Below are 26143 nucleotides of genomic sequence, written 5' to 3' on the forward strand. Positions count from 1 at the left end.
TCTCCCCACTCTAGTTCTGTCAGATGGGTTGGCTTGCCTGAAACCTATTTCTTATTGGGATTTTGCGACAGAGTCTTGCGTTCTTCCCCTGGACTGGAGTGTGGGTCTGGCTTACAGTGGTCTCACTGCCCTAGAGATTGGAAGCTCTTTCGCTTCACTCAGCGGCTGATCTCCTTGTGCTTCTGGGCAGCGCTGATAGAAACTGGTCTTTACCACTTTTGAAAGGCTCCATGTTCCTTAGGGCTTTCCAAATGAATTTCAATTTCCAGCTTGAAAAAGCAGAGTGAGAACAGAGAAAGCCTGTAACAACTTTATTCTTCTCAACTACTTAGCACTAGTAACTGTTGTGATACTACTTAGAGTCGTCTAAGTATATATAGCGATAATAGCAGCAGCAGCACCAATCATTATCATCATCTCCTTCTGTGTAGTAGTTATCCTTTATTGCCCCTAGCCAGGAATGATGAGAGGGTCTTTATATACATATTACATTGTTTAAACCTCACAACCAACTTGGGAGATGAATCAGTTACTATTTTTCTTGTAGGGTTTAAGAAACAGACTCTGAGAGGTGAAGTAACTTGTCTGAGGTCACAAAACTAGTAATCTGGAGAATCAGTGTTCAAACCCAAGTTATGTTATTTCACAACCTGAATATACTGCTCTATTGTGAAATATATTAATTTGCTCTTGTGGCAGAGGTCACTAACTCAAATGCCCATAGGAGCCAGGCTAGAAATGAGAAGTAGTAGAGAGAACCCAGAGTTAGCAAGACAAGAGTACAAACTGGATGGTAAATGGTAACTGATGTTCTTCCACAGGCTGGGGGAATTCTCAGGCATGGTGATGACTGTGGCTTCCTGGAGAAACTGTGTTCTACCTAAAAAAGCCAGCTGTGACTTCCTTACTCTAGCAGTTGTTCTTATGAGGGAACACACTTTTGAAACATGAACTTGTTTTTTAATTGAGTTATAGTTGATTTACAAGGTTGTGTTAGTTTCAGGTATATATCAAAATGATTTGGTTAATATATATATATCTATATTCTTTTTTCAATTATTTTTCATTATAGTTTATTACAATATATTGAATATAGTTTCCTGTGCTATACAGTAAATCCTTGTTGATTATCTATTTTATATATGGTAGTATGCATCTGTGAATCCCAAACTACCAATTTATCCCTCCCCACACCTTTGCAAACCATACATTTGTTTTCTTTGTCTGTGACTTTGTTTCTATTTTGTAAATAAGTTCATTTGTACTTCTTTTTAGATTCCACTTATAGATGATATCATAAAATATTTTATTTTCTCTTTCTTCATTTAGTAGGATAATCTCTAGGTTCATCCCTGTTGCTGCAAATGGCATTATTTCATTCTTGTTTATAGCTAAATAATATTCCATCTTCTTTATCTGTGATGAACACTTAGGTTGAAACATAACTTCTTTAAAAGATGATGGAAATAGGGATTTTATGTTGTATTTCTGATACTGAATGTCAACAACTAACTCAAAAAAATAAGCTAAACACCGTGAAGGTTAAGGTAGTTATGTCTGGGGGCCAAATTTTACCTAGTTTATAACCTCTTTTGGGAAAAATGTACAACAGTCTAACCATTTCAGTGAGTAATGATGCAATATGAAAAGGAGCCATGCTGCTGCTGCTGCTAAGTCGTTTCAGTCGTGTCCGACTCTATGCGACCCCATAGACGGCAGCCCACCAGGCTCCTCTGTCTCTGGGATTCTCCAGGCAAGAACGCTGGAGTGGGTTGCCATTTCCTTCTCCAATGCATGAAAGTGAAAAGTGAAAGTGAAGTCGTGTCCGATTCTTAGCGACCCCATGGACTGTAGCCTACCAGGCTCCTCCGTCCATGGGATTCTCCAGGCAAGAGTACCTGAGTGGGTTGCCATTTCCTTCTCCAGAAAAGTAGCCATATGGTCCCCAATGACTAGTAGTAGGACCATTCTTCCACTCCATCAATGTTGCTTAACAGAAGACTGGGAAAATCACACTGTATGAAATGTTGTATAAAGCCTGAAAGAAATAAGCAATAACTTCTGTATTTACTATGTGTCACTTACATATGCTATATATGCCTATATGTGCTACACTTTATATAGACGATTTTATTTATTTAAATTCCTATAGCAACCCTGCTTAACAGGTGAGGAAAGCTCTCTAAGAGGTTGGATGACAACAACACAACAACATCTGGCCAATGGCCTTCCTCTAGTGAGGGGCAGGGTGGGTTTAAGTCCATAGGTGCATAATTCCAAAGCCCTTGAGCTTCCTCCTGGCTCTCCTGCCTTTACCGTGTAGTGTTGCAATGAGATTTGCATCAGGCTAGAATTCACATAGTCAGGGACAGGCTTTCCATGTTGTTGTGATTTTTGGTTTTAGTGGGGAACAGTTCCTCGAATCAAAATGATCTCTGCACACTACTGGAAATTCTTCCATTTCACTTTATCATGCAGCCTGAAACTCTAGCCTTTGGGGTTGTTTCTGTGTTAATAGACATACTCCTGGGAAAGTTCCTGGTTAAGCAATCTTTTCTTCATTTATTTACCTGTTAACCTGCAGTGAATCTGATTACATCCTTCCAATAACTAGCTGAGGTCATGGGAATTTCCCTAGGACAGCAAGGAAGAAGGGGTCATTTGGAAGTATGGGCCACCATTCAGACAGAGTGACTGGACTATGGGACCCGGCCCCCAGTTTGTCCCTTAGGTAACAAGTAGGCTTCTGGCCGCTTCAGAAGCATGGCATTGGACACACAATTTTTCAAGCTACTTTACTTTTTATTGAGAGCTATCTCTTCAGATAGACCGGGCTGCATTATTGCTTGGTGCTTTTTATTCTATTACATTTATACTACAAGAAGGCAGCATTTTGCTTGGAATAGATTTTGAACATCTTTTGTACTTCTAAAATAAAAATATAATCTTTTAAAAAACAATTTTTTTGTTTGTTTGTTTGTTTTTTTTTGGTTCAGATTAAGGAGCAGACCCAATGAATAATGAAAGAGAAAACAAAGCTGAAGGAGTAATCACAAAAAGGCTATTTCCAAGGGATAGGATTATGATGGACTTTTTATGTATTGTTTGAATTTTTTATAATAAGAAAGCTCATTTTAGAAGGAGAACAAATAGCAGACTTTTGTTATTCAAACAAGAATGAATGAAAAAAAATTATTAGCTCTCAATGTATGGTAAGAACAGGGTGGGCAAGTTTTACTGCTTTTGTGAGGTAAAATCTGAAATTACCTCAAGAAGAGAGGCCTAGGACTTTCCTGGTGGTCTAATGGTTAAGACTTTGCCTTCCAGTACAGGGGGTGCAGGTTTGATCCCTGGCTGGGGAGCTAAGATCCCAGGTGATTCATGGCCAAAAAACCAGAATCCAAAACAAAAACAATATAATAACAAATTCAATGAAGGCTTTAAAAAAAAAAAGAAGAGAGGCTCTACTGAGAGCATGAGGAGTGGAAGTGTTAGTTGCTCAGTCATGTCTGATTCTTTGCAAGCCCATGGACTGTAACCTGCCAGGCTCCTCTGTCCATGGAATTCTCCAGGCAAGGATACTAGAGTTTGTAGCCATTCCCTTCTCCAGGGGATCTCCCCAACATAGGGATCAAACCTAGGTCTTCTGTGTTGTAAGCAGATTCTTTTTTTTTTTTTTTAATTTATTTATATTAATTGGAGGCTAATTACAATATTGTAGTGGCTTTTGCCATACATTGACATGAATCAGCCATGAGTGTACATGTGTTCCCCCTTCCTGAAAGCCCCTCCCACCTCCCTCCCCATCCTATCCCTCAGGGTCATCCCAGTGTACCAGCCCTGAGCACCTTGTCTCATACATTGAACCTGGACTGGTGATCTGTTTCACATATGATAATATACATGTTTCAATGCTATTTTCTCAAATCAACCCACCCTCATGCTCTCCCACAGAGTCCAAAAGACTGTTCTGTACATCTGTGTCTCTTTTGTTGTCTCGCATATAGGGTCATCGTTACCATCTTTCTAAATTCCATCTATATGTGTTAGTATACTGTATTGGTGTTTTTCTTTCTGAGTTATTTCACTCTGTATAATAGGCTCCAGTTTCATCCACCTCATTAGAACTGATTCAAATGTTTTCTTTTTAACGGCTGAGTAATATTCCATTGTGTACCACAGCTTTCTTATCCATTCGTCTGCTGATGGACATCTAGGTTGCTTCCATATCCTGGCTATTGTAAATAGTGCTGCAATGAACATTGGGGTACACATGTCTCTTTCAATTCTGGTTTCCTCCGTGTATATGCCCAGCAGTGGGATTGGCATATGGGTCATATGGCACTGAGTCATATGGCAGTTCTATTTCCAGTTTTTTTAAGAAATCTCCACACTCTTCTCCATAGTTTGCATTCCCACCAACAGTGTAAGAGGGTTCCCTTTTCTCCACACCCTCTCCAGTATTTATTGCTTGTAGACTTTTGGATAGCAGCCATTCTGACCGGCGTGAGATGGTACCTCATTGTGGTTTTGATTTGCATTTCTCTGATAATGAATGATGTCGAGCATCTTTTCATGTGTTTGTTAGCCATCTGTATGTCTTCTTTGGAGAAATGTCTGTTTAGTTCTTTGGCCCATTTTTTGATTGGGTCATTTATTTTTCTGGAATTGAGCTACAGGAGTTGCTTGTATATTTTTGAGATTAATTCTTTGTCAGTTGTGCAAGCAGATTCTTTACCATCTGAGCCACCAGGGGGGCTATAGGGTGCAGGAAAAGGAGCAGCTGAAGGGGTGGTTCTCAAAGTCGTCTTTGGGCTTTCTCTTCCTGCCCCGACTCCTTTAGCCCCAAGAGTGTGGCGCTCTCCCAGAATTCGTTTTTTCCCTTCTGCAAGCAAGAGTGAGAATAGTTGGAAGAACTCAGGGAAATTCCATGCTAAGAGTTCCCTGACATCTGCTAAGTCTTAGTACTGGCTGTTATTTATTAGACAACTTTGCCCAAAACATCCACTTAATATTTAGTGTGCTAAACCCTCCTAGAATTTGCCCAGGCTTCCTTGCAACATGAATCCTTCTTCTCACAGTTTTTTGGCAATCCCAGAATAGTTTCACTCTCTTCCCCTTTGCTTTCATTCTGAAAACCAGTTTTGATTCAGAATCCAGAATCCAGAATCCAGAATCAACCAATGTTGATTCTTTCATGGTGGTTCCTATGCAACTTGGGATCCTTAACTCAATTCCCTACTGATTTGTCAATGGTAATAGCTGCATTGCCTTAACCAGAGTATATTGTCTTTCTGCAAAAGTTTGCATTTTTCCAGGAATAGAAGACTAGTAGGTCTTCTCAGCTTTATTGAGGCATAATTAAAAATAAAATTGTAAGATATTTGAGGGGTACAGCATGATGATTTGATATAAGAGTAGTGTTTGAATGTATGCATATATTAATGTAGAAGAGCCATGCTTAACTTTTTTTTTTGGCTGCCCTGTACAGCTTGCAGGATCTTAGATCCCTGACTACGGATTGAACCTAGCCTTGGCAGTAAAAGCATGGAGTCCCAACCAATGCACTGCCAGGGAATTCCCTAAGCTTAATATTTTGCAAATAAATTCAAAACTAGTGGATAGTGATTGTGAGATAAGGTTCAATGAGATGGACTCAGCTATTTGAACTTACTCTTCTCTCACTGGTCAGTCTCTAGAGTTTCTTAGATGTATTAAAGAGCAAGAAAGCTACAAAGAGGAATATCAGAGGCTAGGACTTAAGAGAGATTTTTGGTCATTAAAGGCAAAATGGCCATCATATCCTTTAAAATAAAATTTGTTATGTAATTATTCATTTTGTCTAACCCACAAATATCTGGTACTAGGAAAGGCTTTTATGGGTAACTGCTACACTCTCTGTGATATTCTTTGCATTACGAATCACTTATTTAGTTCCCAGTATCTCAGGAAAGCTGCTCTTCAGCGGTGTCTTAATATGACATGTTCCTCAATGGTTTTTCTTTAAAAATCTATACACCTCTGTGATCTGTTCTCTTGTCAGCTCATCTTATTTAATTTTGGCTACACTTTTCTAAATTGAAGCCATCAGTGTTCTTGGCACCAGCAGATTTCTGTCAATCCTCCTTTCATCTATTATGTCTCTGTATCTAAGGCTGCCCACTTGGCCCCCTAACCTGTAACTATCCCAAACTGCTTGCTTGTGCTCCTCCAAACATGTTCAGCTTTTGTACCCCACTGACTTAGATAGCTGTGTCTTCCGAGGCCTTCTCTCTCCCTATACATAATGAAACCACCCTAGTATGAGGCTCACCAGTCACATCACCTATTCTGCCATCTTCCACCTCCATCTTCCTCCACCTCAAGCAAAACAATGCTGTCTGTTTCAATACCTTGGATGGCAGTATCTCTGTCTCACTCTGCAGACTAGTGTTCTTCCAAATGGAACACAGGTCGATCCTATACAGGAAGGTACAGGAAGGCAGTGTTAGATATTCTACTTACATTTATTTCAAATCTAAGGAAATAGAATAGGCCTTTCTAATCTCTAATACATGGAACTATCCTGGTACCTTCATTCAGTCCCCCATTGAACCAAGTTTGCTCTCATTCATTTGCTCGTATTCAGCACATTATGAATAATATAATCACTTTTTTCTGGTTTTAAGAGGATTTGCCGGCATGTGTGATAAGTCGCTTTAGTAGTGTCCAACACTTTGTGACCCTGTGGACTGCAGCCCACCAGTCTCCGCTGTCCAGGACATTCTCTAGGCAAAAATACTGGAGTGGGCTGCCATGCCCTCCTCCAGGGAATCTTCTGACACAGGGATCAAACCCACGTCTCTTACGTCTCCTGAATTGGCAGGCCGTTGTTTTTTTCTTTTCTTTTCTTTTTTTTTTTTTTTACCACTAGTGCCAGTGGGAAGCCCTGAAGAGGATTTATAGATTAGTTAACTTTTCCCCCTAACCTGCATGAAATGAACAAGTGCTTTAAATGTATTTCTACAAGGTTCCCTGGATTCTAAACGACCCTTGTAATGTAGGCACAGCAAACAACAAGAAAAAACCAGAGCCAACCCCTCTGTACCTCTATGAGGGCTTCCTCAGCAACAGGATGGCACATGGTTTTGTGTAATAATATGTGGTGGCCCTGCCATCAGACCCATTGTAGGTAAAAAAAACAAAACAAACAAACAAACAAAAAACAATAACAATAACAAACTGATAGCATCTTACAAAAAGATTTAAAATTATTGTTGCTATTTAGTTGCTAAGTCATGTCTGACTCTTTGCTACCCCATGGACTGTACCCACCAGGCTCCTCTGTCCATGAGATTTCCCAGGCAAGAATACTGGAGTGGGTTGCCATTTCCTTCTCCATGATATCTTCCCGACCTAAGGCTTAAACCCGTGTCTCCTGCATTGGCAGGTGGATTATTTATCTCTGAGCCACCAGGGAAGCCCTTAAAATTAAAATTATTAAGATCATGTAAAATGTAGACTTACCTCAACTGTTGCTACCTAGGAACATTGTCCTAAGGGGTTGTTTTGCCCTGAGATATTAGATCAAAGTGTAATAGAGCACAGCGGAGCACAGCCTTTAGCAGGCAGCCATTGGTGTGCGCCATTACCCACCCGCCACTCCCCCATCCCAACCCCTTTACCACAGGGTAACAATGTCAGTGCTCAGCCATTGGTTAGCGTCGTAGTGGGCTGCCTACCTAAGTGACCAACTGTCAATGAGCAACCGTTAGTGGTCCTGCTTAGCCACTGATCCGGCACAGCAGCGGGCCCCTCCCCCAAGCAACCAACTGTCAGTGAGTGACCGTTAGTGGTCCTGCTCAGTCATTGTTCAGGCACTGCAGCGGGCCCCTCCCCCAAGCAACCAACTGTCAGTGAGTGACCGTTAGTGGTCCTGCTCAGTCATTGTTCAGGCACTGCAGCGGGCCCCTCCCCCAAGCAACCAACTGTCAGTGAGTGACCGTTAATGGTCCTGCTCAGTCATTGTTCCGCACTGCAGCGGGCCCCTCCCCCAAGCAACCAACTGTCAGTGAGTGACTGTTAGTGGTCTTGCTCAGTCATTGGTTGGTGCCACAATGGGCCCTGCCCACTAGCAACCAACTGTCAAAAAGCAGCAGTTAGTGAAGGGATTCAGCCAGCAGTGGAGTGGTGGTCATCAGGCAGATGGTGAAGAAAGAGGCAGATCCTGGCTTTCCCCCCGGGGCCCTCCTGGTCACCCAGCCTCAGGCCGGCAGGTGGGCTGGAGGACCCAGGGAATAGGCCGGGCGCTGTGTCCTGCAGGGCTCCAGGGTCCTTGTGAAGGCCACTCACTGGCCAGTCCCAGGCCTTGAGGTGACTGAACCTTTCCCCCATCCCTGCATCTGCAACCTAATGGTGGTGGCCATCTGCATAGGATGTAGTCTGTGGGACCCAATAGGTGGAGAAGATGGAAGGCCAGTTAAGTCCTAGGGTGGGTCTGGGGCCTGGCCCTGAGGAAGCTGCCAACTGAGATCTTCCTCCTCTTAACAGGACCTGAACCTCAGAGAGTGAAATTGAGCCTTGGGACCTTGCCCTTTCTTGTCAGAAAAGAGAATGTTTGTTTGGTGAAGGTTTACAGGAACATCGTTACGTGACCATGACCTGACGTGAGGAACAAAGGATCTGACACCAAGAAGTTTGCAACAGCTAACCTTCACCCTTCCTATAAGAGGACTTTGTTAAAGGCTTTCCCTGGTGGCTCAGACGGTAAAGCATCTGTCTACAATGTGAGAGACCTGGTTTCGATCCCTGGGTTGGGAAGATTCCCTGGAGAAGGAAATGGCAACCCACTCCAGTACTCTTGCCTTGAAAATCCCATGGACGGAGGAGCTTGGTGCAGGCTACTATCCATGGGGTTGCAAAGAGTCGGGCATGACTGAGCGACTTCACTTTCTTTCTTTTCTTTAAAGACTTTTAGGGAGTTTGAGATTTTTTAAGGCATTAAACCACCTGTCTCCTTGCAGAGCTGTTCCAAACTCTGAAGTTTTGGTACTGTTCAGCCTCACTGTGTGTTGGACTCATGGACTTGCATTTAGGTAACAAAAGGAATACAATAATGGAAATCTATGATGATTGTAATAAGTTACAAATGGTAAATATCCCTGATAGTCAGAAAATACTAAAACATTTATTAGGAGCATGTAATACAAAAGTTTAGAGACCAGTGTCATGGCACTGAATGCTTAGCGCTGTTGGAGGAGGGAGACGGTGTCATCTTCATCTTTGTAGCTCCAGTATCTCCAGCACCAAGCACAGTGATTGGAATATACTATGTGCCCAGTAAATAGTGAGTGGATAAATCAATGGAAGATCCAGTACAGAAAGTGAATGCTGTTTAGAGAAACCCAAGTCATTTTTTTTTTCCTAGTCTGAGCTGTTACTCAGTGCAACCTCAAACTAGGGGGGAGGAACCAAGATGAAAGAATCATCTTGACTCAGATGCCTGAAGTGGATTTATGTCTTAGTACATGTGGCAAAATGATGATCCTGCAATGTGAATACGTCTGGTAAGGTCATCACTTCCTGTCTGATGGACAAAGAGAGACTCAGTTCAAGGGAATAATTGGGGATCATTCTTAAAATTTCACCCTAAAACTGCACTCCCTTGCTCAGATCCTCATCCAGGTCTTGTCCTTTCACATCTTCCACTTGTGCCACTGTTAACTGTGGAAACTGTGGAACCTGAAATGTTCACTTAAATTTCTGACCTCTAGTGTGGTCAGCCCCACAGGTATTTTCTCATAAATGATTACAACTTACCTAACTCTGCAAGCCCAGGCTTTGTCCTTCAACGTAGAGACAAAAGTCTTTCAGATTCATGTCATGATACTGCAGCAACAAATCGTACTAGGACTCAGTTGTTTTACTATTTAAGGATTAGGTATGCTCAGAAGTTCTGGATCCCTCATAGAGGAATACTTTAATCATTTATATTCATAAATAATAATATTAAGTGCCCTCTCTCTCTTTAGTCACTAAGTCGTGTCTACCTCTTGCGATCCCATGGATGGTAGCCTGCCAGGCTCCTCCGTACATGGGATTCTCCAGGCAAGAATACTGGAGTGGGTTGCCGTTTCCTTCTCCAGGAGATCTTCCCAACCCAGGAACTGAACCCAAGTCTTCTGCATTGCAGGCAGGTTTTTTATCAACTGAGCTATGAGGGAAGCCCCAATATTAAGTCCTTGCTTTTCATAGCAATATTAAGTGCTAAGGAAAGCAATTGCTTTTTTCAGTTGCTAAGTCATGTCCAACTCTTTGCAACCTCATGGACTGTAGCACATCAGGCTCCTCTATCCTCTACTGTTTCCCAGAGTTTGCTCAGATTCATGTCCACTGAATCAGTGAAAAAGCAATATGGGCTAGCAATTTACTTGTGTTTCCAGAAGTAAAGAAATATATAATTTCCCCAGTATTTTAAAGGAGTGAAACAATGTCTTGCTCAGTCATGTCTGACTCTTTGCGACCTCATGAACTATAGCCCACCAGGCTCCTCTGTCCTTGGAATTTTCCAGGCAAGAATACTAGAGTGTGTAGCCATTCCCTTCTCCACAGGTATTCCCAACCCAAGGACTAAACCTCGGTCCCCTGTGTCTCCTCCATTGCAGGCAGATTATTTACCACCTGACCCACCAGGGAAACCTCAATAACTAGTACTATTAAAAAAATACTTTGGTAGCAAATGTTTAATTCATCTCTGTCATCTTGATTAAATGCTTTCTTAGACTTTATGGCAGATATAAACTGACCTAGTATGTCTTAGTACTAGTGAGGTAAGCATTTCACAAATGATATTGATGTACAACTAAATGTTCATGATAAATACAGAGTATTCATTTTAAGCACTAATGTTTTTCATTGCATTGTTATGAAAGAGTAGCAACCATCAATAACAGGGAAAGACAGCCTTTTGTAATTCACTGCCCATGAGCATACCAGGCCATTGGAAACAACACGAACACAGGAAGCATATCTTTTCATCCACTGTTTTAGCACCTATGTCTAGTATGGTGCCTAGCACATAATAGGAGTCTAATAAAAATATGTCAAGTAAATGAATGAATTACGTATGAGTTTATTTCTGCCCCAAGCCACACATTATATCTATCTCTGCTTATGAATGCAAGCCTAAAATAACAGTTGTTAACTTAGGACAGTGGCCTTTACTTTCTGATCTGGGGAACCATGATGCTTTTGGAGATGCTGAGGGGTTCTGCAAACAGTAATGACTTTCTGCCAAACCTTTACATTGCCTGAGTGTATTTGTCAGGATTCTTAGCTACAATACAATCTAGCTTCAGTCAAAGAATGATTGGTTCAGGAATACCAACAAAGGTGGAACAAATGAGTAAAGAGCAGGACTCAGACTGGGCTTCAAAAAAGTTCAACATCTCCATCTTTCAGCAGGTTAGCTTCATGAATGTTCACAGCAGACCAGTTTCTTTTAATGGGACACATGGTTTATGACAACTGTTAAGCTTTGTATCTTGGAATTTTAGTCATTGGATAAAGACCAACTAAAAGCTTTCTTTGGCTTTAAAGTTTAAAATCTTGAAGGAAGAATTTTGTTTATAAAAGAATTTGGCTATTGAAAAAGATTTGAACATTTTTTGCTCGAAGTAATTAATTAGTGTTCCTAGCCCCCCTTTTCTTAAACCCCTCACTTTAGTCTCATCTGCTTTTCTTCAGCATCATTCCTCTAATTCTGAGCCCGGGTCTCCTTGCCCAGTCTTTCCCTTTCTTAACTCTCCTCCAGGCATATTTGGCCCGTAGATTTCCTGTTCCTTGTGATTGATATGCCTTTTAGTCATTTTATCTTCTTGTTTTGAGTGAAGACTCCTTACCCAAGGAGTCCCATTCCAAATTCTGTCTGGGAGGAATTGAGGCATGTAATGTGTAAGTTTCAAAATGACATAAACCATAGCTGTATTAAATCTTCCTGGTGCTTTTAGAAGGTTTTCATTAAGGACAAAAGGCAGTTATTTTATATCTACTGTAATCCCAAGCAGCGTGTAAATAGGGTAGAAGTTCTTAAAATAACTTAAAAAAAAAAATAAAGTGGGACACCTTAAATCATCAGACAACTAGAATTTTCAGCACTTCACTGCAAGAAGTGCTAAGAAATGACCTTGATTAGTAAAAAGGTACATATATGTGGAAGCAAGAAATGATCAATGCAGCCTTTCCTTTCTGTTTCTGGACAGTCAGTTAAGGCTCCTTCTCCATCAGCCATAGCATATCCTTCATCTGAGTCAGATTTGACAATGACATTATTTCACTACGACCGAAAGAGTTACTGGCCCATTTTTAGAGCAGGATATTTCATCTTCCTTATTCTACTTAAACTTTTGTGCTGAATTTAGAAAATGTGAAAAACTTATCCTGGAAACACATGTTAATCCTTGAGAAAATAATTACTAATTAAGTCAGAGAGCAGAATGAATCTAAATAAGTAGTGGCCCTATAGAGCATTCTTCACTAAGCTCTATGATGAAATCATTTAAAAATCAAGAAAAGTGAAGTTTTACTTTTATTAGTTTATGAAGATGTAGATAAAGGCCTCTGAAAGAATAACAGTCTAGCCCTTAAGAGCAAGTAGGTTGAAAACTGGAGTTGATCTAGGATCCACTCAATTGACTTTATTATAATCTCATGACCTGTAGTTGATAAGCATGAATTCTATCATGCATAAACTTTCTTTTCTTTTGTATTCTAAGTAATTCTAGAGCTGCTTATTTAAACTAAAATCAAATTAAACAACTGTTTAGTCTTTGTTTATATCCCCTTAAATTGTAGAGAGAATGAAAATATTATAAGTGATTCTCACACTGGAGACCACCAATATATGCTAGGAGACCTATAAGTTCTCCTTGAGAATGTAAATATTTTGTTTTGTTTCAAACACAATCTTTAAGGCAGAATATAACCATATTGTCTTAAATCCATTTGTTCAGTTTTGATGGCTATTTTTTATTTTCAAGGATATGATGACATTAGTGCCAAGTGATCGCCTAAGTGACAGGGTCTGTTTTTAATATGAAACTGAAACTGAAGCCACTCAGTCGTATCCGACTCTTTGCGATCCCATGGACTGTAGCCTACCAGGCTCCTCAGTCCATGGAATTTTCCAGGCAAGAGTACTGGAGTGGGTTGCCATTTCCTTCTGCAGGGGATCTTCCCCACCCAGGGATTGAACCCGGGTCTCCTGCACTGCAGGCAGACGCTTTACTGTCTGAGCCACCAGGGAGGCTCTTTCTCAAATCAAGGTCTAAGACTCATAGTCTATGAACACAATTTCAGGCTTCTACGAGTACCTTGTAATAATATTAATAACTTTTTGATGATACTTTTGATGTCAGATGCTCTTCTAAGACATTTTTGCACATTATCTGCCATAATCCTCATGACTCTAAGAAGTACCATTATTATCCTGGTTTTACAGATGAGAGAATGGAAGCATAAATACATTAAGGAACTTACCACAGGCCCCAGAGCTAGGTTTTGAACCTAATATTCTAGCTCCTGAGCTCACACTTTTGAGTGGTTTGATATTTTTCTTCCCTCATAAAGGTAATGAATATGTTCCCTTCCTTTATCATTGGTTACCCGTATTTATGATCATTAAAAATAATTACTTTCATTAATAGACATAGATTTTAATTTCTTAGAATAAAGACTTCAGGAAATGTTGGCTGGTACCCATTTTAAGAATGTGATTACTTATAGAAGAAATTTACTTATCAAATATTTTGAAAGTTGTCAACTGAAAACTGTTCAACCATAATGTTGCTTGAGGCACATTATCTATTTAGGAAGAAGACAATGTAGCCTCTGTCCAGTTTTCTCTTCTTTTTTTCCTTTCTTGAAGGATTATTCTTAAAGCCATTAGGAACAAAGCTGCTTTCTCCACAGGAAGGGAGAAGGAAATATGGTACTGGAGTCCAAAAAATAAAAGAAGGGATTCATTTGGGAGACCTGACCTGCATTTATGTCAGAGACCAACCAGGATAAGAACTGCCTTCATGTGGAGGGGCAGCCAGATGTGGGTGTCAGAACTCAAATGAAGTCAGGGAGGGAGCACCCACTGGAGGTAACCCAGCACAGAGTGCCAGAGCCCAAGAATGAGGGACAGACTGACATGAGATTTACAAACTCAACTGGAGGGGGAGACATGTCCATGCCATGAGACAGAATGCAGCATGGGGAGTCAGAGAGAAGAGAGAGTCTGCTTGGAAGGGTATAGTCTGTCATGGAACACTAAAACTTATATGGTGGTAGGGGGCACCTTCTGTGGGTTGTTGGAACCCAAGTGGGCTGAAAAAGGCATTTGGGTAGAGGATGGGTGACATAGGAGATGGCGGATTGATTAGATATGGGGAGTTGATCAAATAAAAGGTATACATGATAATGGGGGCTGCATTTATCACAGTTTGAATAAAGTGTTACAGATACAGATAGGGAAAAAAATGAGAGTGAACTTTTTATTGTACTGCAGTTGGAGATATTGTGCATGGTGTTTTCTCTTTATATACTTATTTTCAAAAGAGAAATAGAGCTACAAACAAATGTGTATGTGTGTACTTTCTAGTTATGCCCATACATAGGGTTCAAAAAGCAGTGGTATCTTGATAGACATGAATACATTTAGTGTCTATATCTTGACTTCTAAATACCATCCTCCAAGGAATCAGAAATCCTTGGAAAAATAACTAATTCCAGGACTATGAGAAGCAAAGCACAAGAAGAGACTGGTAAAATAAGTTATTCCAGAAGAGAAGGAAATGCTCAAAGAGTAATTTTAAAAGGAAACAGAACTCCTCAACCTGTAAGGGCACTTCTTATATCCTGATATAACAATGGATTTGAGGTGACTGGCCAGAGATAGATTGGCCAAAACTAAAATGGGAGGGGACGGATTGTTGAAGCTTGAGATGGATGGAAATTAAAGGTGATGAAGATAAATGTAGATTGAAGACTCCTAAGAACATGAGGGAAAATAGAATATGTAGGAAGGATATTGGGGAAGTCCTTGAAGAAGAAATGAACAATTGGTAACATCTGGGGTCTAGGCATAGACTGTTATTAAGAATCATGTCAGAGAATAGCAAAAGATACAAGAAACTATCCTGTATTTTGGATCTATGTAAAGTTGCTTTACATAAAGAAAAAAACTGGAAAAGGTCAGTTTTCATTCCAATCTCAAAGAAAGGCAATGCCAAAGAATGCTCAAACTACCGCAAAATTGCACTCATCTCATACGCTAGCAAAGTAATGCTCAAAATTCTCCAAGCCAGGCTTTAACACTATGTGAACTGTGAACTTTCAGATGTTCAAGCTGGATTTAGAAAAGGCAGAGGAACCAGAGATGAAATTGCCAACATCCTCTGGATCATCGAAAAAGCAGGAGAGTCCCAGGAAAACATCTATTTCTGTTTTATTGACTATGCCAAAGCCTTTGACTGTGGGAATCACAATAAACTGTGGAAAATTCTTCAAGAGATGGGAATACCAGACCACCTGACCTGCCTCCTGAGAAATCTGTATGCAGGTCAAGAAGCAACAGTTAGAACCAGACATGGAACGACAGACTGGTTCCAAATCGGGAACTGTATCAAGGCTATTCATTGTCACCCTGCTTATTTAACTTATATGCAGAGTACATCATATGAAATGCCAGGCTGGATGAAGCACAAGCTGGAATCAAGATTGCCAGGAGAAATATCAATAATCTTAGATACCAAATGACACCACCCTTATGGCAGAAAGTGAAGAAGAACTAAAGAGCCTCTTGGTGAAAGTGAGAGTGAAATAGAAGTTGGCTTAAACTCAACATTCAGAAAACTAAGATCATGGCATCCGGTCCCATCACTTCATGGCAAATAGATGGGCAAACAATGGAATCAGTGACAGACTTTATTTTTGGGGGCTCCAAAATCACTGCAGATGGTGACTGCAGCCATGAAATTAAAAGACACTTGCTCCTTGGAAGAAAAGTTATGACCAACCTAGATAGCATATTAAAAAACAGAGACATTACTTTGCCAACAAAGGTCCATCTAGTCAAAGCTATGGTTTTTCCAGTATTCATGCATGGATGTGAGAGTTGGACTGTGAAGAAAGCTGAGTGCTGAGGAATTGATGATTTTGAACTGTGGTGTTGGAGAAGACTCTTGAGAGTCCCTTGGACTGCAAGGAGATCCAACCAGTCCATTCTGAAGGAGATCAGCCCTGGGATTTCTTTGGAAGGAATGATGCTAAAGCTGAAACTCCAGTCCTTTGGCCACCTCATGCGAAGAGTTGACTCATTGGAAAAGACTCTGATGCTGGGAACAATTGAAGGCAGGAGGAGAAGGGGACAACAGAGGATGAGCTGGTTGGAAGGCATCACCGACTCAATGGACATGAGTTTGAGCAAGCTTCGGGAGTTGGTGATGAACAGGGAAGCCTGGCGTGCTGCTATTCATGGGATAGCAAATAGTCGGACGCGACTGAGCGACTGAACTGAATTGAAAGTTGCTAGTTCCAAAGACTATGGAGTCTAGACTGTCTCTCTTTGGGGTGGAGAGCAATGAGAAAAATTGTTTCAACCTGAACTTGTGATGATATCTGGTTGTTCCAGTTAAAAGCACATCTATTGATTTGAATGTTAAAGTCTGAGGTGCTAGAACGAAAAAAAGCTTAGGAGGAAAAAAATTAATCTGCTCTATTAAAAAATTAATAGCTTATAGATAATTTGCCTTCATTTATAGGGAAGCAGTCACATGCAGCACAGTAGGTCTTAGGTTAGTCATTAAGATTTCTAGGGGCATTTAAAATAGTGTCAGAAATCATCAGGAATCACTGGTGTGGTGAAAAGGGAACCAGTTGCTTCAAAGTCTATTTTTACCACTTCCCAAATGTGCATCCTTGAATAAGTTATTTCCCTCCTTTGAATATTATTTTCTCACCTGTAAAGTGGGACTAAGAATAGCTGTTTTGTTGTGTTATAAAGGACACTATAGGTTTTCTCTCAATAATTGTTAACACCTGTCACCTTCCTTTTCAATTTAATACATATTTTTTCTATCCTGGAATGCTCTCATCATAGCTAAAACCAAACAAAAATCATAGTCTAAAGTCTTAGGTGAGAGTGTAATTTAACCAGTTTAGTATAAAGGCCGGGCTGTGCATTAAGAATCAAAGGCGAGGTCACTTTTTTTTTTTTGCACTTTAAGGAAGGTCTTGGGTAAGACAGTAGCACAGGATACGAAGGGAGATGATGCAGAGCCTCCTTTTTCAGGAGGCCCTTGTGTTGGCAAATGGCACAGATAGACAGATGGTGTCAGAGAATGTTTTCTCCCTTTTCACATGACCCTCTCTTGCCAAAAGTCTACCTCATACTTTTGGAAGGATGCTGGGTTTCCCTAAGGAGTAACCAGAAACGTTTTTAACGGCCAGTGATATAAGGAGGCTAAGATCTATCTTGCCATGCCATAGAAGCTCTCTGTAACACAGCTCAAGAGAGAGAAAGAAAAGCAGGAATCCATTTCGTATTTGTGTGAAAACTGGATACAATTACTTAGGCAATTTTGTACTCTGTAATTGTTTCACTGTAACAGGAGTATGTTCCCTTCTCATCAATGCTTTTTATACCTTTTATTTGTTTGTTTATTGTTTTTGCTTTGGGGTTTTCATAGTATTCCATTGAATAGCTGTGCCTTATTACTTAACCAAACCCCTAAAAGGAGATTTTGGTTTCCTTTTAACTATTTATTAGTATTACTAATATACTGTAATTAATATCTTATTTCATATATCTTTGTGTATACCGCTGATGTGTCCTTAGGATGAATTGCTAGAAGTGGAAATACTAGGTTTTCAACACACATTGCCAAATTGATCTCCAGAAGCTTTTAGAAAATTTTATTTCCTTGAAGAAAGAAATATTTTTTTATTTCTTTGAAGTAATTACTGTGTAATTACTATTTTTAAAATTTCTGCAAATGGTTTAGATAATCAATAACAATAATTGCTAATGCATATACAGTATAGTGTTTATCACGTCCCAAGCACTTTCCCATCACTTTATATATGTGTAGGAAGAATTTTAAAATGACCCATAAGGCTCCCTGTCCCCTAGCTTAAGCAACTTGTGTAATACCTGAGAGTGTGACTATCAGGAGATAATATTCCTATGATTATGTTATTTTATATGGCAAGAGGAATTTTGCAGAGGTAATTAATGCCCTAGATTATTTGACTTTACTATAGGTAGATTATCTAGTGCTCCTGATCTTACCACATGAGCACCTGAAATCTGAGTTTACAGGTCAGAGACATGAGAGGGACTTAACATGAGAGTGATTATCCTTAGTGGTCTTAAAAATGGTGGGAGTCCATGGCAAGGAATGCAATTAATGTTTAGTTCCTGAGAGTAGCCCCTGACAGACAACAAGAAATGGGGACCAGTCCTATAGCTGGAGTAATAAGCCCAACCCTACTCTGGAGTTAAGGCTTCCCAGGTGGCTCAGTGGCAAAGAATCTGTCTGCCAATGCAGGAGACACGTATTTGACCCCTGGGTTGGGAATATCCCCTGGAGAAGAAAATGGCACCCCACTCCAGTATTGTTGCCTGAAGAATTCCATGAACAGAGGAGCTTGGAAGGCTACAGTCCATGGGGTCACAAAGTGTTGGACATGACTCATTGACTGAGCATGCACTCTGGAGTTAAGGTGTACCTTAGTTTTGAAGACATGCAGATTGATTTCAATTACATTTTAAACCTATTTTGTTTGTCTAATATAATGTTTTCTTTAGAATTCACTTTTAAAATTTCCTATTCTAAAGCCTCTTTAGAAAAATTCAGCCTGGTTGATGTGGTGATGTCAACCTTGTCATACACTGAGCAAAGAACCCAGCCATGACATCCAGACTTCTGACCTACAGAACTGTAACTAATAAACTGTTTGTTTGTTTTTAAGTAGGGCATAAAAGCCATCTTGAAGAGGTTCGTTCCTACTGGCCAAAGTGGAGATAATTTGAGTATCAAAATAAATATAATAACAGATTGTAACCCACTGAATAAAATGAATCTAGATAGATACTATAAAAGTGTTAATTGCTCAGTCATGTCCGACTCTTTGTTACTCCATGGACTATATAGCCTGCCAGGCTCCTCTGTCCATGGAATTCTCCAGGTAAGAATACTGAAGAGGATTGCCATGCCCTCCTTTAGGGGATCTTCCCAACCCAGGAATCAAACCCAGGTCTCCCACATTGCAGGCAGATTCTTTAGTGTTTGAGCCACTAGGGAAGCTGATTAGATACTATAGACAAATTAACATATACATCAATGATTAAAGAGAAGTATGGTATTTACAGCATTTCAAAGTAACTCTCCACAAAATACTAATTGCAAATTGGAAAAAAAAATTAATTCTATAGAGGAGAAACTTGACAGATACTACGTTAATTAAGCGTTCAAAGTGAACATCATCAGTAATGGACACATGGAAATCAGATGATAGAATGCAATGAGAAGAACACAAATCATTTCTGTGATATTCCTGCCAAACACGCATAGCCTGGGTCTAATTTTGAAAATAATCAGACCCAAATTGAAGGGCATTTGACAAAATAACTGGCCTGTAATCTTCTGAAGTGTCAAGATAGTGAAAACCAAGGAAAGACAGTTCCAGACAGAAAGACCACAATTCATTTACTCAACCACTAATAGATGTTTAGATAGTTTCTAATTTGGGGCTATGAGAAACAGTGTTGCTATGAACATTCTTGTACGTATTTCCTGTGAAGGTATGTGCACATTTCTGTGGGAGTAGATTGACTGGGTTGTATAACTGCACTGTTTTCTAAAGCAGTTGAACCAATTTGCACACTTATTACAGTTTATGAATTTTCTGGTTGTTCTAGCTTCTTATCAGCATTTGGTATTGTCTGCCTTTTTCATTTTAGCCACCCTCCTGTGTTTATAGAGGTACTGCAATTTGGATTTGCAAGTTGGATTTTGGTACTGCAAGTTGGATTTTCCCAATGAATGAAGTTCAGCTCTTTAAAATATTTATTGGCCTTTTGGTTATCAGCTTCCGTGTTTTGTTTTGTTTTTGTGGAGTGGCTATTCAGGCCTTCTGCCCCAGTTTCTATTGTGCAGTCTGCCTTTCCTTATTTACTTCTATGTGTTGTAAAGTTTAAAAATAAAATAAAATTAAAAAAATAAAAAATAAGAGCTTAAAAAATATATATATATATTCTGGATTCCAATCTTTGTTGAATATATGTATTGCAAATACATTTTCCTACTCTTTGGGTTGTCTTTTAACTCCCTGAGTGGTATATTTGGATGAACAGAAGTTCTTAATTTTAGTATTTCCCAACTTAATACATTTTCCATTTATGATTAGCATTTTTGGTGAACTGTTTAAAAAATCTTTGCCAACTCCAAGGTCATGAATATGTTCGCCTATGTGTTCTTCTAAAAGCCTCATTTTTTATCTATTGCATGTAGATCTTTAACACATCTGGAATTGATTTTTGTGAATGTTGGGAGGTATGGGGTCAAGATTCATTTTTTCCATATGGACAACCAATTGACACAGGAATATTTATTAAAGACTCTTTTTTGCATATTTCACAGCAGTGTGACTCACCTCTTCCATAAATCAGGTGACCATTTATGTGTGGATCTGTTTCTCAACTCTATACTTACTGTTCATTGTTCTATTTATCCATCCTTTTTCCAATAATACACTGTCTTAATTACTGCAACTTCATATTGAATATTATTATATGGTGCTGTAAATCCCCCAGCTTTGTCCAGCTTTGTTCTCTAAGATTCCCTTGGCTATTTGTATTTGAAGTTCTATACATATTATTAAATCAGCTTGCCAAACTCATATACACACAAAAATATCTAGGATTTCAGTTGGGATTGTATAAATCAGTTTGAAGGAGCTGACATCCTTACAATATTACATCTTTTCTACTGTTTAAATAATTTGCTGAGAGTCCCACAATATGGTAATAGTGGAGGTGGAATTTAATCTTCATTAGCCTTACTCCAAAGCTCAACACTACTCTGGAATTAAGGTATACCTTAGTTTTGAAGACATGGAGATTGACTTCAATTATATTTTAAACAAACCTATTTTGTTGGCTTAATATGGTGTTTTCTTTAGGATTCTCTTTTTAAAATCTCCTATTGCATGAATATCTTAGATGTCTTATATTTTTGATTGCCACTGATAGATAGTAGTCATATGTTAGTTACTCTTTCATATATTATTGATCGTTATATTTTGAACCAACATATTTTGGTTCCAAATAGGAAAAGGAGTACATCAAGGCTGTATATTGTCACCCTGCTTATTTAACTTCTATGCAGAGTACATCATGAGAAACGCTGGGCTGGAAGAAACACAAGCTGGAATCAAGATTGCCGGGAGAAATCTCAATAACCTCAGATATGCAGATGACACCACCCTTATGGCAGAAAGTGAAGAGGAACTCAAAAGCCTCTTGATGAAAGTGAAAGTGGAGAGTGAAAAAGTTGGCTTAAAGCTCAACATTCAGAAAACGAAGATCATGGCATCTGGTCCCACCACTTCATGGGAAATAGATGGGGAAACAGTGGAAACAGTGTCAGACTTTATTTTTCTGGGCTCCAAAATCACTACAGATGGTGAGTGCAGCCATGAAATTAAAAGACGCTTACTCCTTGGAAGGAAGGTTATGACCAACCTAGATAGCATATTCAAAAGCAGAGACATTACTTTGCCAACAAAGGTTTGTCTAGTCAAGGCTATGGTTTTTCTAGTGGTCATGTATGGATGTGAGAGTTGGACTGTGAAGAAGGCTGAGCGCCAAAGAATTGATGCTTTTGAACTGTGGTGTTGGAGAAGACTCTTGAGAGTCCCTTGGACTGCAAGGAGATCCAACCAGTCCATTCTGAAGGAGATCAGCACTGGGATTTCTTTGGAAGGAATGATGCTAAAGCTGAAACTCCAGTACTTTGGCCACCTCATGCGAAGAGTTGACTCATTGGAAAAGACTATGATGCTGGGAGGGATTGGGGGCAGGAGGAGAAGGGGATGACAGAGGATGAGATGGCTGGATGGTATCACTGACTCGATGGACGGGAGTCTCAGTGAACTCCGGGAGTTGGTGATGGACAGGGAGGCCTGGCGTGCTGTGATTCATGGGGTCGCAAACAGTCGGACACGACTGAGCGACTGAACTGAACTGATTTTGGTAGTACTTTTAAAGTCAAGGGGAAAATCCTGTACAACCAAATTCTTACAGTTTGTCCTTGTATCACAGGATTATTTATTTCTCTCAGCCCCTCCCACCTCTGATCCCTCAGGCAAAAAGAGCACGCTTCCTTCCCTCTTTCTCTGAGGGAAAAAAATGTTTTTTATTTTGATTTATTTTTTTTACCCCTCTAGCTTTCATAGGATATATTTGAGATTTTTCATATAAGGACTTTCTAATCATTGTTCAGAGAATACGGGTTCCCATGGAAAGAGAACATGAAATAAAGAATAGTAGAGAATTTTCCATTCATTTCTGTGTGAAGGACTAAGTTGAAACATAAATTGAAACCGGAAAAGGCTATTTGACATCTTTCACTACACTCTCCCCTTTCAGCCCCTCTTCCCACATCAACAGTTCCCTCCGTTTTCTTCAGAGTAAGCTGCTCAGCCTGAGTTAGGTGCTCTCCTATCACTGAAAATCCCAACCAGACCTACCTTAGAGCCCACCTTTGATGGTTCAAAATCAGCACCCTGCTTCCTCTGTGGTCAAACTTGTAACCACTTCAGTGCTGCTGAACTAAAATATGAGTTTGCTTTTCTAGGGAGGGAAGATGTTTTTTGTTTTGTTTGTTGACCCAAATTTGAGAGAACTGGAAAGGGAAAATAGGAAGTAAACATAATTTTCTTCCCTCGGATTTTCCTTTTGTTTACTCTCTCTAAACTTTACAGTAATGTCTTTAATCTTTCTCTTTGTTTCTTCACATCTTAGCCTGGATATCTTTTCTTTAACAAGCAATAACACAAAAATGAGTTAATACTTCTTACTTATTATTATTTCATTCATTTAAAATGTATTAGTGTGATCACGTTCCAGATAGTCGTTTAATAGCATTTTAGAGTGTTGTTAAAAAGTGGTAGATTGCTATTTTTCTTTAAAAACTAAAAAAACATCCAACACTTTTGTGTAGCATTTAAAAGGAAAATTCCTCACATAATCGATTCTTTGTGCAAAAGCGATTTATTCAGAAGTATTGAAACCCCACAGATACATTCTTCTGTTTTACTTTTTGGTAGTGGAATTAAGTTTCCAAGGATTTTTATCTTTCCCCTTCCAGAACCACCTACACATCTTTTTAACTATAGTCTCACTGAGCTGTGTTGAAATTACAAATAAAACTCTACTGGAGTTATAAAATAGGAAATTTTGCTAGCTGTAATTTTCTCATGCTACTATTGAAGAGCAATGACTGAACTATTTTTTAACCTATGCCTATATTGATGGGTACTTTTCTAGAAGCATTTTTTGCCCTGCTTTATATGGTGAAGCATCAAAGTCACCTGGATGCTTCATATCATCCCAGCCTATATCAGCTCAGAATTGTGTTTGGCTGAAAGTTATTGAACCTGGTGGCAGAAGCTCGGGAATTTATTCTTCTCATAACAACAAGTCCAGAGAAAAGTAGTCCTCAGCTGTTGCAGCAGTACTTGATGTCATTAGGATCCCAGGGTCCCTTTGGCTTTATACTCTACAATAGTTAGTGTGTATCTTGATGGTCTCCCTACACCTAGTTTCACATCCACATTCCAGGAAAGAATGAAAGAGGAAGGATGTGAAGAAGGGGCAGTGCCCATATGAAAAGGCAAGTCTTGTCCCCAAATTCCCAGCTTACAGCTCATTGACTGGAACTGTGTCACATGGTCACTTGGATCCTCAGGGGTATCAAGGAAGGCCAATGTTTTAACTCTGAACAAAATTGGATTCTTTTAGGATGGAAAATGGGAAGAATGGATACTGTCAACTGGCTGTCTGCCACAGTTTTATATATCAGATGATAACATTTCCTCAGCAGTAATAGTGAAAAGCATATCAAAATTCCATTTTATTGTTGAACTCTGTAAACTTCCTTGTAACCTTGACATTGGCACTTCTCTTTTAATGAGCAAGCTTATAATCAGCACAAGGAGCAATGCATTTGTGACCATTAGTCAAGAGTAAAAGTATTGTGTTTCATCTAGTTAAAAATATCAGAAGAAATTTCTTGTACAAGGCACAACAAGCCTGTACAAAAATTATTTAATTACATTCAAAATTAAAGATCAAGCTAACTGGATATTTCAGGGATTTCACAGGGTTGTTGCAACCTGGTAGGGTCAAGGTGCTCAGAACTAGTCCCAGTTTGGCAGGCTCGAAGATGGGTATGTTTGGTATATGGGGCATTCAGTACCAGAACCCACTGGATAATCATTTATAAACTTGAATATAATTGTGTTAATTCTATAATCAGATCAGATCAGATCAGATCTGTTGCTCAGTCATGTCCGACTCTTTGCGACCCCATGAATCGCAGCACGCCAGGCCTCCCTGTCCATCACCAACTCCTGGAGTTCACTCAGACTCCCGTCCATTGAGTCAGTGATGCCATCCAGCCATCTCATCCTCTGTCGTCCCCTTCTCCTCCTGTCCCCAATCCCTCCCAGCATCAGAGTCTTTTCCAATGAGTCAACTCTTCGCATGAGGTGGCCAAAGTACTGGAGTTTCAGCTTTAGCATCATTCCTTCCAAAGAAATCCCAGGGCTGATCTCCTTCAGAATGGACTGGTTGGATCTCCTTGCAGTCCAAGGGACTCTCAAGAGTCTTCTCCAACACCACAGTTCAAAAGCATCAATTCTGGAGTATTACTCAGCCATTAAAAAGAATACATTTGAATCAGGTCTAATGAGGTGGATGAAACTGGAGCCTATTTTACAGAGTGAAGTAAGCCAGAAAGAAAAACACCAATACAGTATACTAACGCATATATATGGAATTTAGAAAGATGGTAACAATAACCCTGTGTACGAGACAGCAAAAGAGACACTGATGTACAGAACAGTCTTATGGACTCTGTGGGAGAGGGAGAGGGTGAGAAGATTTGGGAGAATGGCATTGAAACATGTAAAATATCATGTATGAAACGAGTTGCCAGTCCAGGTTCGATGCACGATACTGGATGCTTGGGGCTGGTGCACTGGGACGACCCAGAGGGATGGTATGGGGATGGAGGAGGGAGGAGGGTTTAGGATGGGGAACACATGTATACCTGTGGTGGATTCATTTTGATATTTGGCAAAACTAATACAATTATGTAAAGTTTAAAAATAAAATTTAAAAAATAAAATAAAACAAAACAAGAAAAACAAACAAACAAACAAAAGCATCAATTCTTCGGCGCTCAGCCTTCTTCACAGTCCAACTCTCACATCCATACATGACCACAGGAAAAACCATAGCCTTGACTAGACAAACCTTTGTTGGCAAAGTAATGTCTCTGCTTTTGAATATGCTATCTAGGTTGGTCATAACTTTCCTTCCAAGGAGTAAGTGTCTTTTAATTTCATGGCTGCATTCACCATCTGTAGTGATTTTGGAGCCCAGAAAAATAAAGTCTGACACTGTTTCCACTGTTTCCCCATCTATTTCCCATGAAGTGGTGGGACCAGATGCCATGATCTTCGTTTTCTGAATGTTGAGCTTTAAGCCAACTTTTTCACTCTCCACTTTCACTTTCATCAAGAGGCTTTTGAGTTCCTCTTCACTTTCTGCCATAAGGGTGGTGTCATCTGCATATCTGAGGTTATTGAGATTTCTCCCGGCAATCTTGATTCCAGCTTGTGTTTCTTCCAGCCCAGCATTTCTCATGATGTACTCTGCATAGAAGTTAAATAAGCAGGGTGACAATATACAGCCTTGACATACTCCTTTTCCTATTTGGAACCAGTCTGTTGTTTCATGTCCAGTTCTAACTGTTGCTGCCTGACCTGCATACAGGTTTCTCGAGAGGCAGGTCCTGTGGTCTGGTATTCCCATCTCTTTCAGAATTTC

The 26143-nt window shown here is 39.8% G+C and overlaps 1 long non-coding RNA gene across 1 annotated transcript in view; it reads left to right on the top strand.

Annotated features, from left to right (window-relative positions):
* Window positions 1-20209, top strand: part of LOC123331359 — a 69720-nt gene extending 49511 nt beyond the window's left edge. Inside the window, exon 3 of the long non-coding RNA XR_006547943.2 lies at window positions 19988-20209. This is a non-coding gene — a long non-coding RNA (uncharacterized LOC123331359). The remainder of the gene's footprint in view (window positions 1-19987) is intronic.
* Window positions 20210-26143: the final 5934 nt, after the last annotated feature.

The sequence above is a fragment of the Bubalus bubalis genome, chromosome 2 (assembly GCF_019923935.1).
Source record: "Bubalus bubalis isolate 160015118507 breed Murrah chromosome 2, NDDB_SH_1, whole genome shotgun sequence".
Taxonomy (NCBI): Eukaryota; Metazoa; Chordata; class Mammalia; order Artiodactyla; family Bovidae; genus Bubalus; species Bubalus bubalis.